Below are 20,401 nucleotides of genomic sequence, written 5' to 3'. Positions count from 1 at the left end.
CGTTCGTACCCCTGCCACCTCTCCGCTTCGTACTCGCGCGCGCGCGCGCGAGCGCTCTCTCGTGCGCGCGCGCGCGCGAGCGCTCGCCGTCCCCCGTCCCACTTTCCGCCTGTCTCTTCCCTCACACGCTTACTCGCGCACTGCCTCACATGCTCGCGCACGCATCGTCATCGCCGTCATCGACTTTCCTCGCAACTTTCGGCCTCTCCTCCGTCTCCGTAGTCGGCCTGATGCAGAAACGACGATTTTGCCGACGACCTACACCCGCGTCAGTAAAGCCGATTGCCAAAAAAGTGCGTCGCGCAGTACGGGCCTGATAGTGAGGAACGCGACGCCGTGCCGGTTCTTACATAGCACCAGGTTTCGTATTCTGATGCACGTAATATTGCTCTTCTATAATTCTATGCAGTTTTCGAAGAAGTATGATTTATATGCGTAATATCGTCATATAACAATACCTTTGGCATGCTTATGCGTGTGTTTACCTTACCATCTCAGATGTATTAATTTTATTAATTACTAGAAAAAATAGTTGTTACGAGAATGTGGGATGCAGTTGTATCCATACGAGAACTAAATCCGTTAAATTAAAGCCTGGCATGCTTTCACAATTCTTAAGACTTTAATGGATTAAATAAATTATTGCATGTGTTTTAAAAAGATATTGAAATTCAGATCTTTAGAATTGGATATTTATAAATTTAGAACTTCAGAATTATGCCTTATATTCTCAAAATACATCGGAACTCATATTCATCTCTCTAATATTTCTCTATTATTATTTGAATGACATTTTAAGTGTATTTTTCTGATACGAAAAACACTTCTTGATAAACATATTAGCGATACTTACAATCCCGCATTTGCACATAGCTAAAGTTTTTATTTTTTTTTTAAATACATTATTCTCTCTCTATAGATAATATTTCTATTCTCTGTTGAGATAACAGAAATTATTAGAAAGCTCACATGTTTCGGTGTCTGCGCATACCGAGTGTTTACTACTGCTATGATAAAGTTTCCTTTTTCATAAGAAACCTCTTCCTGAACAAAAATACCAGATAATTTATATTTTCTCATTTTATTCGTTATACTTATTGTCAGAGATATATCTTTTCTTTTTACAATAAAAAGAACATCTTTATATAATTTCTGTATCTAGTCTTGCATTAAAAAATGCAAAGTCCCTTCTTTTGTACTACAGTTAAATTACTGAATCCGATTCATATCACTGCTTATCTCAATCTAATGGATGTACTCACTTCATGGTTATCACGATTGTTGAACATTTATTGGGTTATAAATTCTATATTTGCTTATTTTACATTTTCGGTTAATCTCGAATTGACATTTATTGTACGATGATACGAAATTATCAATATTGATAAAAAGAAGGTTTTCAAAGGTTTTTTTCACTTTGTTTCATCTGTTATCCTAATAAGTTATCCTATAAGTAAAATTATATTTGCATTTTTTATTAAATTATTAAACGTCTTATTAACGAAAGTGGGAATCGCTGTCACGTTATTAAACAGAAATGAACATCGTGTAACACACCATTCTACGTTCTAGGGTATAATATTAAAAAGTTAGCGCCGTTCTTTGGAATATAAAATACCGCACTCTGCTTTTAACTTCGTGGTTAACCTACATTCTACGGGTAACGAGGGCGTCTACCAATATTAAAGTACGTTTATTCGCGTACATCTTATCGATCGTGCGTTTCGATCGATTTCGTATACAGTGCATTTCTGCAGGAAGGGCGATGTACCATTTTCGAATAAAGTTACCTTCGACATTTTCACATTTATCGTACATTGTTCTCGCAGGATAGCTCAAATTAACGTATTAAATATTCGTGTTGCGTATACCGAAACATTAAAATCTTTACCGAGATATGATATTTCCGTGAAATCGATATGTATATTCACAAAAGCTCAACACAAATGAAGATTGCTAATTTTCATTTTTTAGAGTTTTATCTCAATTATAAATGTATATCATCAATTATTTTCTTTTATGTTCTTATAAAATATATATAAGTATCATTTAACTTCGATTTATTGCAATATGATGTTATCTAGTTTGAATTCTAAAAAAAGAATTTAATCTGTATTTCGCACATAAATTTAATTCAAACGTTTACACTGCATCTTTTTTATTGCAATGATTGATTACATTATTATTTATTTTTAGTATCACGTTCTAAAAATGATCAGCTTCTGACAGATTAAACGGTTAAAATCTGCATTGGTTCCTAACGTTACTTATTTCATTTGTATTGAATATAATATCAGTAATTACATCTATAATTATCCTAACGAGAAAAGTGATCGTTCTGCGTAATGCGTCGAATCGCTGCCAAAAATTTTCGCGCGATCAACCAATTACAACGTCAATTACACACGCATACCCCTAGGTATATTTTACGTATATTTAACCCCTTTGTATACAACACATGCTCTTGTTATTTTAAGCAGCGATTATATGCATGTAAAACCACAACGATCCTTTGATGACGAACCAATTATATTATTAAATATCTTGTCCCTTTGGCACACACAAACTTTAACTTTTTAAACATATAAATCGTATGTATACATAAAAAGTGAAGTAAATTAAATTTTTGAATATCCGGCAAAAATAAATATATACCATAAAATAATTGTAAGTTGTATGAATGACTGTATCTTCATATTTTAATCGTATTATTCATAATTAATACTTCATATTTTAATCGTATTATTCATAATCGCCGTTAATCACGTTTCAAATGTAATTTTGCGCGTTGCAATTTCATTGAACACAGACGAATAAATATTCTATATTCTCGATGCACTTACGAGGAATTTCTAATCGCACGAAGAAGAAATCATGTGAAAAATGTGGTATATAAATAAAAGAATACGTATATTGGACATTCCAATCTAGCTCGAAGTTATTAACAGATCAAATAGGCCTGAAGGAACGTGTTCTCTCCGGAAGTTTTTTACGCGTGCCGGATTCCCCGATCGGTCGACGGACGATGCAGCTGACGTAAAACGTGAGAGTTTACGAGTGACGCGTAGGTGGATGCAAGTATGTAGGTACGTGAGAAGCAACGTAGGCGAAGCGTTGCATTGCCGCCACGTAATATTCGATTATGCATTTCACCCGCGCACCACGAGCCTTCGTTGCGCGCCGAAGGCGACGATCCATTAGCGATTGCTGAGTTATTGGGACAAACTGATATTTATTATCCTCTTTCCGTGGCAAAATTAAACACATACACGATCCATCTAAAGCTGATTCTACATTAGTCGCATCGCAACGTCGTAAGCGTTTTGAGGTCCAATCAACGTTAAGCTTAGTCCACTTTGATTGGACCGCAATGCTTGCGACTAATGTTATAGAACCAACATTAATGGAGAGTATGAAATAATGGAACGCATAAACAAAATCTATGTCGCAGAGTATGAAAAACATTTTTTATAACATAATCTTTTTTTACATTAATGTTCAAAATTTGAAATTCAAAGTATATATCAACAAGATAGGATATTGCGTTGAAATTTATAGTGAATCAAAATTGTCATAGAATGTTACTAAAAAAATATGTATCTATCTATGTTTCGATATGGACTCAGAAAAAATGGAAATTTTATATTTGGATACCTCTTCCCTCCCCCCCTCTCTCTCTCTCTCTCTCTCTTTCTCTCGCTCTCTCATTTAAATATCGCATTTCTAGACCACGACCTTCTCTCGAACGCTCGAGACGGTTCATTGAAAATACCGGAATATCGCGTGCTTAATAAAATCCCATACGTATGCCATAGCGCTCTCGCTGCCAGCTATTACCGACACAACTGACGACGCTCGTACTTCATTATTGCGCACTGGATCACGGTACGAATGCGAAATCACTGAGGACTGTTCCGCGAACGCGCGCTCCTCGCAGAACCGAAAGTCGCGTTTTCTCGAGGCTGCGACGATGCGGCGGCCGTGTTGCGACACGAGTGAAGTAAGAAACCATAATCCGACTCGGTGTAAAAAAGAAAAAGCGTATTCCGAGAGAGGACGGAAGCGCGAAATGCGCTCCTCGCATTACGCAATCCTCGGTCAAGCGTCTTCTCCGAAGACTCGTTGGGCAAATTTAGGATGATCGCTCTTTATTATTCCAGTTGTTCTCTCGATTGTGAGATCATACAATCACAAGTGGGAACATATTCTACAAGGCATATTTCTGTCATTCTATTGCTTAAATTTGATTGTTTTAGATTTTTTTAAATGTTATGTTTAGTTACATTTGCGTGATCTTACGTAATACATGCCTTATTATCAATTAGCAGTTGTTTTCAATTTTATAAATAGTATAACACAGAAAAGTTGTGATAAACGTTACTAACAATAAGGAAATATTGTTCAAAAAACTATTTATGTTTCACTCAAACAAAAGAAAAGTTCTTTTCCTATTTTGGTTTCAATATAGCGTCGATTCATTAGGGATAATTCGGCCACGCGGAAACAACGCTATGAAATATCCTAAATAGATATTCGTTCGAATTCAATGAAAAATAATTATTATCTTTTCGGGAAAAAGAAGGGATTTTTGTTAATTTAATGTAATGAAATCAAATTGCTTGAGTACTCATTCACTTGAGTGATAATCTGATTTGCGTATAAATAAACGACGATAGAATAACGAACAGTTCTTCGACGCGATAATTCACCTGCGCGCACATGCTCACGTAATATGTATTCAAATATCCCAATTGTGTGCCCAATATATCAAGTGCACGTGGGTCGCAAGCACGTCGCAAGCGGCGTGCTTTCTAAATTTCACCGCGCACAACTCGTGCATTGATTACTCGTGTTATTGTGCAAACGAAAACGACTTCGAAGTTGCATAAAATGAAACATTTGCAGACAATAATCACTCTTTTATTCTCTAATTTAATCTAGTAGGATATTCTAACGTACAAATTTTATCATACCATTAACAAACTAATGTATGTATAAAGCAAGACTTAATTATAAAGTTATTTATAATCGATAATAAATTGAACAAATTTGTCGATGAACTTTTCTTTTTTTTTTTTATTTCTTTTAGGTAAATTTTGTTAAAAATATTTTCATTTATATATACTAATTTATGTTCTATTTAGTTATTAAAATATTTAAATATAGAAAAAAAGTTAAAGTAATAAAGCGAAAGAGGTTTAATAAAAAATGTCTTCTAAAAAATTATTTCCTTGAAAAAAATAATTTCAAAATTTTGTAAAGAATGCCACTTTATGATCATTTATTTAATCTTGATATATCATATATGTTAACTTCTCAAAAGTTTATCAATCCGATATAATTTTATGCAGCCAGAATAAAATTGTTAGTAAATAACAGAAAATTATCTTCGGATAAATCTGAAGATGCGACATGTAAGAAGATTAAATTCAAGTCCTTGACACATATATGTGTACGTAGAAGGAATTGTTATAGTAGGGTAGAACGCAAAAAGGCTTTTCACATTACATTCGGCGGTCCAATCAAAGTTGAAGCACAGTCCTCCATGAAGTCGCGCAGACGACGGGCCTTGGAGAACTCTGTGGTGCAGAACGCGAAGAGGGGGCGCAAAATCCGACATGAAACGACAAGAAAAATCTACGGGTTTATTATGTAACTTCGTGCATTACAATATATATGTTGGAGTACCAATACGTGTCGTTATATTTTTTATACATGTACGAAAGATACTTTGTCAGTTTTTATTTTATTTTAAACAAAATTTTAAGCAAAATTATAAAAAATACACGATTAGCAAAGTCCATCGGTAAATTCTGGATAAAGACTCAAAAGTCATATTTAATTTATATTTAAAATAAAATTACATGTAGAGTATTTCAATTTTATTTGGAACCGTGAAAAGAGAGAGAAAAGATCAAACAATCATCTCCAAATCTGTTTGAACGCGGAGGATAATTCAAAAAAGTAAAGTGAAAATTCTCACTAAAAAAATAAGTTAAAAATTAATTTGAGCATTCACTCAAATGTTTACCAAACCAAGCATATTGTGTACAAAATATTGCATGTTGATACTATTATCTACATAACATGATAACACAATATTGCCGTATAAATGATATCGTAATATTCGATATTCGAATATTTGCCGAATTATTGCATTTTCTGAAATCAACTTAATTTATTAAACGCTATATATAACCACACTGCAAAACAGTCTTCCTTTCGTATAAATGGAATTTTGTGTATATTTTGTGCTGTTACTATTTTTAGAAATCGAATGCAAAGTAGTTACGAACAATCAATATAGCAGTATATTAATATTTTAACGACAGAATCGATAAAATTGATAGATTTCGATAGACAGCGGGTGTCGCGTTATTATACAACGACATATGATTGACTATACAATGTAGTAGCCAGTGCTGATAATAGACATCAAGATTTTTTCTCATAGACTTCGGGAGTCCATATACGCGCTTTCCCTGCACAGAAAGGGTTAACGCGTTGTAGAAAAAAAAAAAAAAAGCGGCAGAGCCGGCGAAGGAGAAGATCGTGCGACACGAAGCGCAAAAGAGCAAACACGCGTACACCGGCGCGGTGTCCACGCGGCAAGTGCCGCCACTGCCGCCAGCCAGTAGTGACGGCGATGTGGGTCAGCCGTGGGGCGACCGCGAAGGGACCCCGAGGATCGCCGAGGATCGACGGTAACGGCCGAGCGGCAATCACGTTGCGCGCATCTGGGTCAGCGGCGTAACGGCGCATGCGCGATGCGGACTCCCGGTCGTTCACCGTTGACCAAGTTACTAACCTTCCGACACCCGGTCGCCGCTCGGTTCTCCTCGTATTGACCGCCGGAAAAACGTTGACTTTTCGCGCGTGTACGGGGGAGGGGGCGCACCGCGCTCCTTCGTCCGTTGACGCGACCCGTGTGTCTCCCTCCCCCGCTGCTCTTTTCTCCTACCCCCGTCCGCCTGCCCACCCCCGTTGCAACACTTTTCCGCACTTATATCCGGCAATCGTCAGGTATCGATTCCGCGACCGGTTTTCCCTTTCGTCGTCGGTAATATCCCGTGTCTGATGCTATAATAACATTTCTCATAACGCATAGCGCTTAATGAAAGATAGATCATAGATGAAAATATATTGAAAATATTGCTGATGCGAAGGGGTCGGATATATCGCTGGTGTTTCTCTTCATCGTTTTTCGCGAATTTAAAATGAGTTCGGCGATTGATTCATGATTGCGAAGGCGCGTGTCATTGTTCTGATCTGCAATCGAAGTGAGATTTCATCGACATTGAATCGTTACGGCTCGATTCCCGCCAATGATCACTACCATGATTCGTACAACTGTCTTTCTTCGTCGCTCGTAAAGATGTTAAAGAATATAATGCAACGGCAAAAAAAAAACACGTGTATAATGGTGTAACCGGGTGTAACGTTAAGACCCAATTGTCATTAACGTGAGAAACGTCACTTGAAGTGGCTTGTATTCTTTTGCAAAAATGTAGATATCATTCCTGATGAATTACACACCAAAATCTTAGGAAGCCTGAACTTATAAGACGGTTTTTATCATGTCTTTTATTTAAACCTCGCAATTGAAACGTCTTCGAGTGGAAAAATTTGCAGACAAGAGTTGATTACTAATAAAAGTTACTTAATGACAATTAATGGTTCAAGATATTTAATATAATACTTTTGATAGATATAATAATGATGACAACGATTCTTTTATTACTGTGACGGAGTTAAAGATTTCATACAAACAGTGTAATGGGCGACAAAAAAAGAATCCAACTAATAACTTATTTTTTTATAGATACAACTAAAAATTATTCCTAAAAGATATTTCTTTCCTACATCAGTAATATTTTTATAAATAATACAGAAAATTTCTTAAAATGTATTATTTAAAAAAATAATTTTATTTTAAAATGTAATATTTTTGTAATCGTACTTATTTTATATCGAATCTTATCAGAAATTATAATCTCATTCTATACAAATCGATTGAATCGAATTACTTCGATTATATTTTGCTCGAAGGAACTTGAATTTTATGTATCTATTTCTTAGCGAGTGCGGCTATCGCAATACTACGAGAGTGCGCAGGAATAAAGAACAATAGGTGCAAGGTTGTGTCAGTGATCTTATGAAATATGTCTTCCTCGTTGCACGAAGTGGATAATGGAAGACTATATCGCACCGATATGCACCATCGTCGAAGCAACCATCGTTTAAGACCGTGAACCAAGTCGTCAATGAGTACGACATAAACGACACTACAGTATAGTGAATTCGTATTGAAATTGGATTCGTGCTTGATTTGTCTCACCTTTTTTGTTTCTTCTCTTTTATTTTGAGTGTTTTTTTTTGTTAGTATCAGAATTTTTCTGTCCGACCTCTCTTTGCAAATTATAACTTGCTCACATTTATTATACAAAGCAATCTAAATTTATCGTTCTATTTACAACTCTACTATGACGTCTTTATTTTACCTTATAAAGCTCATTTTTACTTTCGTATCTTAGGTATCTTTATAAAATAATAGTCTTCTCTCTCTCTCTCTCTCTCTCTCTCATGACATGTCCATTTAATAATTGCCTCGTCTCACATAGAAAATTTCAAATATCTATCGTATTTATAAATCCAATAACGAAATACGGGATTTGTATAAACACAAATTTACGTAACCGACAATCCACGAGGAATTAAGGTCTCTGTCGCGTTGGAGTTGCTTCGACGAACGAGCGGCCAATATAATCGAAGTCCTAACACGCGAGAGCGAAATGCCAAAAAGTAAAGGTCAACGTTCCGCAGATGATGACACGATCTAGCGCAGCCGTCTCGTCGCCGAGCTTCGAGATGCTACAAGATCTATGCGATCACTTACGATTACATGAAATTTTATTCATACTTTTATCGACAATCCTTAAACTTTGTTAGACGTTTAATAACAATAATGTTTTGCTGCAACCATCAGTATTTTGTGATTCCAGAACAAAACAAATAAAGATCACAAGCAGATAATGTTTTTAAAAAATCGACGTACAATTTAAAAATTTTTTTCACCTTCTAAACACAAAGATTAATTATTATATTTAAGGACTTTTGGATGCATGTATTGTATCATCTAAAAATAATAAAAAAAATTAATATTATAATATCAATAAAAAAATATTTAACTCTAGAGAAATACAACAATATAATTTGGCTAATATCGCATCAAATAAATAACTTTTAAACGAGTAAGTGAAGACAAATGAATTTTTGCACGAATATTTATTACAGTTTAATTAGAATTTTATTAGTAATTGTTACCTATAATATAAAATGTTATCTACATATATAAAAAATTCGATTTAATGCATAATGCTGTTTTCTCAACAAATTTACAAATAAGTACTAAATAAAACGCATTTACGTTAAGCGTCAAGGCAAACGAAAATTAAATAACTTTTGTACCAATAAGAGATTTTGCTCAAAAATTTTACAAAGGTATTCAGACTTTTTTAATAAAATAACCTATGAAATTTTTATATTTTTGATAATGGTTTGAAATGTGACATGTACATTCTCAAAATATCTCTTCTATCGGCAATATGTAATAGATTGATCGTGCAGAGTTTTCAAACCAGGAAACCGAATACGCGCGAAAATAGACGTGCAACTTGCGTCCGTTCATAAGCGCCATTTAGAAGCACGTTCATTATATGCCACGCGAAGCATAGCTATTCGCGTCCCGCCCGGCCCAAATCCGAAAATCGTTTCAGATGCCGGACGATCTTGGCAGCGGTCGTGTGTCGATCGGTCGGCTCTGGCCCGCATGTACCTGGTGGCCATCGGTGTGTCGCAAGTATTACCACATCTGGGGGCCTCTCTTAAGGAAACTGTAACGGTCATTCTTGTCCGCGGCCGAGCGAGATCCCTTCTCGAGAGAGCGCGAGAGAGCAGCTGTGTTGTTCTACGTGTAAGGCCCGTCGGTCCGTACCTTGTCGGTTGCATCTCTACAAAGTGGCGCAATGTCGAGAGAGTTGCATAACTCTTTGGAAACCAGTCATCTCGTGCCATTGACGATCTTCTTGGCGTTGGCCGGAACTGTTAGAATAACATTAACTCTTTATTTTCATTTTTTAACTCTTCATATTTGCGTTATTTTCTGTAATAATATAGTGCAGTTACTTCAGCTCTTATAAATTTCTGAGAGTAATAACAAGAAATGCTTTTATTTAAAAAAATTAATATTTTATTGATACTGTTTTATTGATATCAAAAAGATGTAAAAGACATTTGACTTTTACCTTATTTTACGCTATTATATTCATAATATTTCAAATATCAATTGTCAAATTAGTAAAATATTCAATTGTCGAATTATGTCGAATTTGAGATGTTTTTAATCATTCCTACAGGTCGGTACTGCTCTTGCTCAATATGTCGTTAATTCAACCAAAACAATGGAGTTAAACAATTTAACTCAAGTAATGTATTAATTTCTTATTATTACCAAGTATATATAATATGAACGCTATTTACTTTGAAACTAAGCAATTCAACTATATACAGAAATGATTGATTATATGTAATTGTTTTTTTTAACAATTTTGTATTAAAATAATACATTTGACACATTTAAAAGATAAAAATAACAAAATGTTTCTCAAAGGATTGGTTTAAATTTAACCCTTTAATGTTTAACAATGTATGATTTTATAATAGGTATTGAAGAAACGACAATGTATATTCTAAGGATAATTTTTTATAATTGACTAGGAATTAAGTATTAATTATTATGATACTATGAAGATTTACTCTAACAGAAAAAAAAAAATATCTTGTAAATTATTAAAGAATACCAAGAATATAACAGTTATCATTGGATTTAAAATTGACCCCATTACAGCAATTACTTTTGATGTTCAACCTCTTAACTTTTAACAGTTTCGCTTCGTCAATGACTAAATAATTCATCGGAAGTATTTTTGAAAGTATCAGAAATAAGATGATTATTATATTAAATTTGTAACTGCGACCTCGTTTTAACAATCACTTCCACTTGTAAATTAATTATGATAATTAAGTTAGTACTTAATTATTGTTTGATAAATATGCATATGTCATAACTTCATGAGTATCTTTTAATTTTATATTACGTTGCTGTTTAAATTTTTGTCGAACAAACTTACAAACAATAAATCTTAAAATTATTATTTGACAGTGAAAATTTAATTTAATTCTTATGTTTTAAAAGCGCGCGAACAATAAAACGTAAAATTATAATTTGATTGTACGCTATAAAAAATAAAATGTTAACTTAAAGACGTACAGTGGACTTTTTTGAGACATGTAAAAATGTTAAAACTTAGTAAAATTTTCAGCGGTTGTTTTTAACGTTTCTCTTGTGAGAATCGTTTTCTATTGCGAATATTATATGACCATTTATAGTAACAAATTTTCATCACTTTTGGTAAAACCTTTAAATTGTGGTTTGACGAATTTTTAATAAAATATAATATGAAATACGCGAACATGATATTGACAGAATTCAAAAATAGATACGATCAATAGCATTTAGAAAGATTCGTACAAAAATAAAATTAATACTAGGCGATATAAAATGTGTTATACTGTAAAATAGAATATTTAAAATTTATTGTTATAAATACTATTTATCTTTATGAATCCAGATTAAATTCACTGCATTAATAATGTTATCAAAATTTGAAGTGTTTAAAGTCTATATATATATAATACTATAAAATAACATGTGTCAGAGAGAGTTGTATGCACAAATGTATGCCTTTATGATATAATCTTAAAACTCGAGTACCGCTTTTACGAAACTTAAAAACGATTGTCGTGCTTGACTTCTCGCACCGTAGTGCGATATTCAGTTCCTAGAGTGCATTCATGGAGCCAGTAGATGGTCGTAGCGAACGTGAATCTCGACCCAAATGTAGGTCAGAGCGCAAAGCAATCGGTACGGTAAGGTAAGTCACAGCACGCGACAGAAAATACAGTTATTTATGATACATGATGGTCCCTTAAGAACATACATATATATATCAATTTGATACAGAATTCGAGCATTGTTAACTTCATAAAAGCAAAAATGCAAGGCGTATTTTTCGATACTTGTATAAACAGATATAAAAGATCTAAGCAAAGATTATAGTTACACAAAATATAAAAAAAAAACACTGACAAGGAAAGAAAACAAAAGTGAGAAGAGAAATAGCAAAATGTAATAAGAAAATGTTAAAAAATTTATCCTAGATTTCTAATTACGTTAATTTCTCTAAAAAAAAATCTAACATTATAATAATATAAGTTACAAATTAATAAAAAATAAATTATATTTTACGTACAGTCACAATTATAATTATATTCGTAATCTTGAATTAAAGATAAATTCGAGGTGGGCATGATATTAATATAAAACTAACTTGAATAAGAAAGGCATAAGAAGTGTGTACAAGAAATCATACTTTGTGTAACGCTATATCGTTAATATATCAATTTTTGTTCGTCGTTTGTTGTAAATTAAACTCAGAGTTTGATATGGAGAAGCAGGACAATTATATTCTCGTCACACGATATATACATGTCGCTCGACAGAAAAACAGTATTATCACCTGGCATCGAGTTTGCATCGACATCACAAACGTTATCGATAAGCGTTCGAAATCTGTATCTATTCAGGAGAAAATGCTTTTTTTCTAATTGAACGAGAATAAATGGTATTAATAATCCACTCATATTACTATCATGTTATGGTAATCATTTTGTAATATTGATATCGTATTCCATGGTTAATACTGATATAAATGTTGCGATTCGCTCTGATAATTGCCAAATATTAAATTTTTTAATTAAGATTTAATCATATTTAACAGTTTAAAACTTTTATTTATGTCCAACAATCATATATCAAGTTCGTATTGCTTTTAAACTTTAACAAAATAATACCTTATTTGGACTACACTAGTTCAAATTTCGATAATCCCAAATTTTCATCCGTAATTGGTAATTAAATCTTATTAATGCCACTCAAGCTCACAGTTACGTTCAAAATACATTTGATAAACGTTCGAAATCATGTAATAGGGCTATAAAAATAAACGTTTAAAGTTGATACGTTTAAAAATAAACGTTTAAAGTTTGATACGTTTTTTAAACATTTAATAAACATTACAAAAGTAGTTCATTAAGTATTTTTTTTACTAGTTTAAAACGCCGTTCTTGTTAATATTTTTTGACGGTTTAATGAACGTATATTTAATATTAATAACGTCTATTTAACGTTTGTACATAGCACAAAAACCGTTTTGACTAAACGTTTTTTAAACATATAGTGTCAACACTTGGGCAGGAGATTAGATAAAACAATTAAATGAAAATAATTACAACGCAAGCTGATACACACAAAGTATTTGGAATTTTATTCAAATTAAAATTAGACTTTCTTAAAATATTAGAGATTTTATTAATTATTTGATCTTATTACTATTATTTTTTATTAAAAATAATATAATATCCAGAAAGGGATATCAAGACAGAGAAGAATCTTTACATATAATTAATTAATTATTAATTTAAAAAACGATATCTATTTTTATTCACAATATATTTTAATATTATACCGAAAAGGAAAACCCCATCACATCTTATATTTTTCCATAAAATCAAATTAATATATCTTGTAACTGAAATAATATATGTATAAAGTATGTAATATAGTAAATACAATATACTTTCGTAAAGAAAACTAAAGGATCACATCTTGATGTACGATAAATTTCTGCTGCTTTACATTTCTCTTCTGCTTATGTACTTCATTGGTGAAATGGGTTAACAAGAGTAACCGTTTAGTCATCATGATCTGCGTCGTCAAAATCTCGGCATATCGCCTACAATCGTTCGCCAAACAATGCGCGTCGCTCATACGACGGATAATAGACCGAGAGTCGTTGAACCTCGCGAGCTTTCCGAGATGACGCTCGGCACACGCACGAGCGTATTGCTTGCTATATCGTGGTTAGAGCAATACGAACGGACTTGGCACGAATTACGCGTTCGGCGTTTATTATCCCGCTCGGAAACGCCTGTCTTAAAGTTCGTCGTCTCGGGACCGGTCAGAAATGACGTCAACCTGAGCGTCGCGTGAATGCGAGTGAGCGAGCGGCAACGTTAACCCTTTGCACTCAGGCGTATCTGCATTACGTTCGAGTAGTTACGCAGCTGAGTCTGAAAAATATTTATATCTTTGCAAGATATATCACTCAATGAGTATATAAATTAAGTGTGCAGGAACGTACGAATACTGTTAATTGTATTAACTATTTCGTTTCGATAATTAACCGTATGCAATTTATCGATAAAATTTCGGTTAATATGGTTACAGAATATCAATTTTTTCTTCTAAGATTTAATAAAAAATTGTAATTAAATTGAATTATTCACAAACGTGGAAACATTCATAATAATAAAGATCTAAAAAAAATAACGATCTCTTTCGATGATATTTAGGACTTATGATATTAAACAGATTTATATTAAAATATCCTATATAGGCTGCGTTCCACATTTTGATAAACTTGAACCCTCACTCTCTACTCTCTTTCTTTATTATTCTCTAACTCTTTTACTTTTTTGTTTATCCATTAGATAAATTATCACATAAGTTATCCGAAGATGAAATTGACCCTTAGTGATAAAAAGTTCGTACTGTTAGCAATTTATGTTATCTATTAGGATCAATAACGTAAAAATCTTGATATCAAGGATTTATAATATCAAAAATTGATACTCTGTTTCTCTCTCTCTCTCTCAATTTAAATTAATGAGAGAGAGAGAGAGAGAAATTGAGCCAAATTAATCTATATCTGTATCAAAAATTCATGATACTATAAATAGTATGATCGGAATTCCACGGTTTATACTTGATGAATATCAAACAACAAATGCAACAATAATCACTGAGTCTCTCTCTCTCTCTCTCTCTCTCTCTCTCTCTCTCTCTCTCTCACATGCCTCGCCCGTTTAAATAATCAGCGTAAACATAAGGATCAGAGTATGCGCAGCCACTGGCGCGCGTTTTGTTATCAAAAATCAGCTTATCTACTCCATTCGCGGTATCGCTAATCTCACATGTTGAATTCCACGGCGGAAAAGGCAGACTGACGACAACGACGACGATGACAATAACAACGACGGGCGACGACGACGATGACGACGACGACGACAACGACGACGCCTTGCATTCGTCGACTTGCGTGCATGCATATCGTCGTCGTGCGAATATTTATTTGCGAAACGTATTTATAGAGTATTACGCGGCGCAGGTTGGCAACCTCGTGCACGGTTATGCAATAAATGAGCGAAGGAGCGAAAGGGACACGGCGCGGGCGAGGGGGATAGGCGGAGGAAATCGCTCCGAGTGAGCGGTGAGTATACGAGAAGGGAGGGGCAGAGTGGCGAGCGAGGACAATGAGGAACAACGAAGGAGGGGAGGAAAAACAGTGAGGGAATGAAGAGAGAAGGAAGGAGTAAAATGGCGTGGAAAGAACGGCGCGCGCGCGCGCGCGCGCGCACGTTAGGGAGATGGATAAAACCGGTGCGTGTTCAAGCAAGAACACAAGGGGAGGGAGAGAGAAAGAAGGAGAGATATACAGAAAATATGAGGGAAAAATTGAGGGGAGAGAGAGAGAGAGAGAGGACACGTACAAGGACGAAGTTTCGAAAAGGGACGACTGTGATATGAACGTATAAGCGGAAAGGGACGAAGGGATGAGATCGGATAATGATCAACGGAGAAAGCGTATAATATATGAGAGAAATTTTTAGAGATAAAATCGATATTCTAAAGAAAGATAAAAAAGTCTTTCTTTGCATCTACCATTTTACAGAGACACAAGAATAATGGCAATGAAAAAAATCAGCTGATATAGGACATGACCCAAAAAAATTATGAAATATTCTTTAAAACAATTAAATTTGTAATATTTATCGTTTGCTAATATATAAATGTATGAGTTAACCAAACTTAAAAATTAATAAATTATTAAATACTTATTCACATACAAGTAGTTATTTTAAGTATTTCCTTCCCGGAATTTTTATTAACTCTATCATGGTTCACAACTTGCTAGGTTTCAAGATTCTCCAATAAGTAAACTTTAAATTAAAATTATATTGAAATAAAATGAAATACGCTTGGTTTTATTTCATCAAATGAAATAAAATAAATTAATATATAAGCATCAACTTTTTAAATTAATTTTTAATCAACAATTTAATTGTTTAAGAAATTCTACATTTGTATCGTTTCAATTGTCATTACAAATGTATAGTCTCCGTAAAAAGTGACTGACATTGAAAATTTTTTATACTTCTCGTATAAAAATGAATGTTATATACGTAAACATTTAATAAAAAGGCAATACTTATATTTAACAATACCATTTTATAACTTATATGTAAAAGTTTTCCCATTTTATCTTAATGATTTTTTTAAAAACATGTTATTTATTGAAATAATTTTTTTAAGTTCTAAATCGTCACTAACTTTTTATATTATTTTCACAAATACAATATAGAAAAATCTGTAATGTTTTCATAGTTTTTCCATCTTGTTAAGAAATATGTAACGCATTCTTAAGAAAAAATTGATTTAGAAAACTTAAAAAAAAAATTATTGTTGTCTTTCCATCTACTTTTATTAGCAAATTTTTCTCTGAAAACAAAAAAAAAAAGAAAACCGGGAATTCTATCCCCGCCATGAAATCCCCAAATTACGCGAGCCGCGCTTCCTATGTAGGAAACACGATACGCGCATGCATTTAGGTAGCACGCCAGTGACCTTAACAAGGCGCACTAATAAAGCAAACGCGTCGCACGAGTCGAGATCGGAAAGCGCGCGCTATGCGCTCGTAATCCAGCCGGCGCGGCTCTCGGTCGTTTCCGACGACGGTCGGCCGTCGCCGGCAACGTTCGCCTACACTCGCGAATCTCCGGCACGCGCGGGGGCGGTGGGGGCCGTGGCGCTGTCGGTGCGGTAAGGGGGGTGGAGGGAGCAAAGGGTGAGGCACTCGGCCATCATCAGCGGAGGCGCGCAGTTCAGTGACCCGCCGCATCGTCGCGCGATGAAGGGGGGCGCGGGGAGTTCTGACATATTGTGAGATGCCAGCCCGCTAACGCCGGTCCTCGAAAAACACCTCGTTCCGTCTCGCTCTCCCTCTTTCTCTCGTTGTCTCCTTTCACTCCTTCCTTTGCCTCTCATTTTATCTCCGTTTCTCTCACTGACGTTTTCTCCGTCTTTCTCTTATTTGTGAAGCGCGCGCGGGCGTACACGCACTCTCTCTCTCTCTCTCTCTCTCTTCTTCTTCTTCTTCGTCTGACACGTTGCCGCCGCCTTGGCTCGTCAAAATCCCCAAAATATTCGTACCGCCAGTCGTGAACTTTCCGCGAGTTTTTCCGGCCGCGCGCGCAAGCGATGAGGTCGGTGTTCTCCTCGTGAGAGAGAGAGAGAGAGAGAGAGAGAGAGAGAGAGAAATGAGAGAGAGAGAGAAAGGGGAGAGGAGAGAGAGAGAGAGAGAGAGAGAGAGAGAGAGGTATGAAGGAATGAGAGAGTAAGAGAGGGGGGGGGAGAGAGAGAGAACGCAGTCGCACCGCGTGTATACTCGTTCTTCGCTCGCGGTCATATACGCTCCGGATGCCTCCCGAAATTCTCGATCACAACCAAAGAAATCTGAAGAGTATAGCCGCGAGTGCTCCCACGCCAACTGCGCGACGCGTAGTATTAACATTACGCAGACCTTCCCTCACGTTCCTCCGTCGCTTTCTCCCTTTTCATCCTGCTTCGTTCTTTACCATTGCACCAGTTTCTTCGAAACAACCTCCGGAAAGATTTCCTCGATGTCCCCTCGTTTGGAGCACGCGAGCGTTGAACGGAAGTCCACCGCGTCAGTCTGAGTGAATCGTCTTATTGACGTGAATCAATTCGCGAAGACCGTCTTTCCTCGCTTTCCATCAACGCGAGCATCGTCTCCCGTTTCTGCTCGTCGCGCGAAAATCGTCCCGTGGATTTGCGCGAGTGGTGTATCGTCTGTCCCGTGTGTACGTGTGTGGAAAACGTATGCAACGAAAACGCGTAGTGCGATCGAATTGCGCGGCTGGAAAGTCTCCAGGTGGAAAATCGCGAAGAAGAGCGCGTGTTCGCGCGATCCCATATACTTTTCTGTCGCGCTTGCGCGCGATTCGCGATTTGCGCACTATTCGTGTAGTCGCGCGACTACACGGTGGACAAAATTGTTCGTTCAGATTATGTGTGCGGATAAGAACTTGAAGAAAATAAGATGGGATTTCACCTCACGATGGGAAGTTGTAGATATTTAATAATATTTACGAATCCTATGCGCATAATTCTATGGCACTTGTAGCCGTTTGTACTTTATATTACGTTCATCAATGTGGAGTAAAACGCACAAATTCTTACTTCTAAATTTCTCACTTCTCTTAAAGAAGATTTATCGTCGAGCTTTTTTTTTTGTTTCCCTCTCCTTAGATTGATTGCCGTAATTTGTTCAAAATGTTACTTGAAAAATATGTTCCAGTCTGTTTGCTAAAACGTCTGCTTATTTCAGTAAAGTTATATTGCAACAATTTCCATGGAAAAATTTCCATGGATATATAACTTAACTTACAAAAAAGACTTTATACGAGGCACTATTGCCTCCTTTTATCTCGGTTTGACTAAAGCTTATTATGAGCAAAACGAAGTAATTATAGTAATGAGAAACATTAAAATAAAAAAATAGGTTAACGATATGTATAATGGCAACGATATGGACAATATTATACTATATATTTTATATATACATGTGTATGTACGTACATTATTTTTGCTTGATTACGTTGTATTAAATATTAATAGGAATAATCTATATATATAAATCAGAAGAAAGGGTTGTGAAACACACCACGTACTTTGTGATTATTGCACATCTATATTATAACAAATTTGATGTGAGATATTATTCTCTATAGAAAAAAAAAACGCTACATCGAAATTGCTCCAACAAAAGATAAATCAAACAAAAATGCTCAAAAACTCTCATACAAAGTGAGAGAAAACATTTTCCGACACAAGCTATTTTAGTCACTGTGAAAGAAGTTAACGAAGCAAACCAAAAATAATGAAGCAAAATAATGATACAAAATAATTCGAAAGACAATATAAAACATTCTTTTAGAAAAATCACGGATAATTATTTTATAACAATCATTTTAATAAGAATACACTTTATTTTGTGCAGACGTAATAAATATTAAAATTATTCTCATATTTCATTTTAGCTGTATTGTACAACCGGTGACTTTTCATATACCAATAACAAAGAACTACATTGTGAACTACAACAATACATCGACGTGGCGTAAGAGGAAGGCGACTATTTCGATTTCGGGAGTTCCGGGTATAATGCCTGTCCACCGTTGCCGTTGCACGCTGCGCTCTCCGCATGACGCACGTCGAAGATGCGAGCGTGCCGGGTGACTGTACTCTGGGTTCATCGTTCTCGGTTATGTAATGTTCGGCCGCGTATGTATGGTGCAAGCGCCTCGACGTTCTGCTCGTGGCGCTAGAGTTGCCGGACGGGAGAAGCGTATTCGGGCGATATATATCCAGACTGGGGACCGGCCGCGCACCGAATCCTCGTTTCCGTGCACGCACACGCGCACGTGCGAATAATCACGACAATCCGCCCACCCTTTTTCCCCGCTTTACGAAACAGACGAGACTGTTTTTCGTCGCACTGAATTTTTTCTGGCCCGCTAACAAGCCCTGCCGTTGAGAGTTTTCAAATTTTTTTGTACAACTTTTTGAAAAATCACCGATTCATTTTTTCGGAAAGTTGAAAGAATAATTCTGTAATTACGCGAGTGAAAAGTTCTTCTACATCTCTTTGTTTCAATGCCTCAGTACGTTTTTTTATTAATAATATAGAGTAACAAAATCTACGAGTACATTCTTTAACGAATTGAGACCAAAACTTAACGAAATTACAATTTTCAATAATTAACTAACTCTAAAAAATGATCTTTAGTCTGTGAATTTAATAGATATACGTCATACAGTTTATACCAGTGCTTACTGGAATCCGAATTAAATTGCGATTGCTCAATATGTGTATATTTGAATGCCATTATCTTTGTCAGTGTCGATAAGAAAAGAGGAATTTGATCTAACCCTAGCAGATAAAAACACGAGATTTTGAGACACGTTAACTTGTTTAACAAACAACTCAGTTTTTGGCAAAACAGAATTTAATAAGTTTTCGTTAAGTTCTTCTAATTTAAAATTTCTTCAATTATTTCTTTCGTAGTACCGTTCTTACTT

The 20,401-nt window shown here is 35.2% G+C and overlaps 1 protein-coding gene across 8 annotated transcripts in view; it reads left to right on the top strand.

The window, feature by feature from the left end:
- Hr3 (nuclear hormone receptor 3 ROR-beta) overlaps window positions 1-20,401 on the top strand; it is a 109,829-nt gene that overhangs the window by 63,678 nt on the left and 25,750 nt on the right. Inside the window, exon 1 of one of the 8 annotated variants that reach the window (XM_018506905.1) lies at window positions 19,361-19,983. The exons of 5 other annotated variants lie outside the window; for them this stretch is intronic. The gene's annotated coding sequence lies outside the window, so the exon portion shown is untranslated. Of the gene's footprint in view, window positions 1-19,360; window positions 19,984-20,401 lie in introns of those variants that run through there. 2 more of the 8 variants (XM_018506907.1, XM_018506906.1) reach the window with 2 other exon arrangements.

Source organism: Trachymyrmex cornetzi, unplaced genomic scaffold (assembly GCF_001594075.2).
Source record: "Trachymyrmex cornetzi isolate Tcor2-1 unplaced genomic scaffold, Tcor1.1 scaffold23, whole genome shotgun sequence".
In the NCBI taxonomy this organism is placed as follows: domain Eukaryota; kingdom Metazoa; phylum Arthropoda; class Insecta; order Hymenoptera; family Formicidae; genus Trachymyrmex; species Trachymyrmex cornetzi.
The sequence above is the reverse complement of the archived record's forward strand: the minus strand, read 5'-3'. Positions and strand labels throughout refer to the sequence as shown.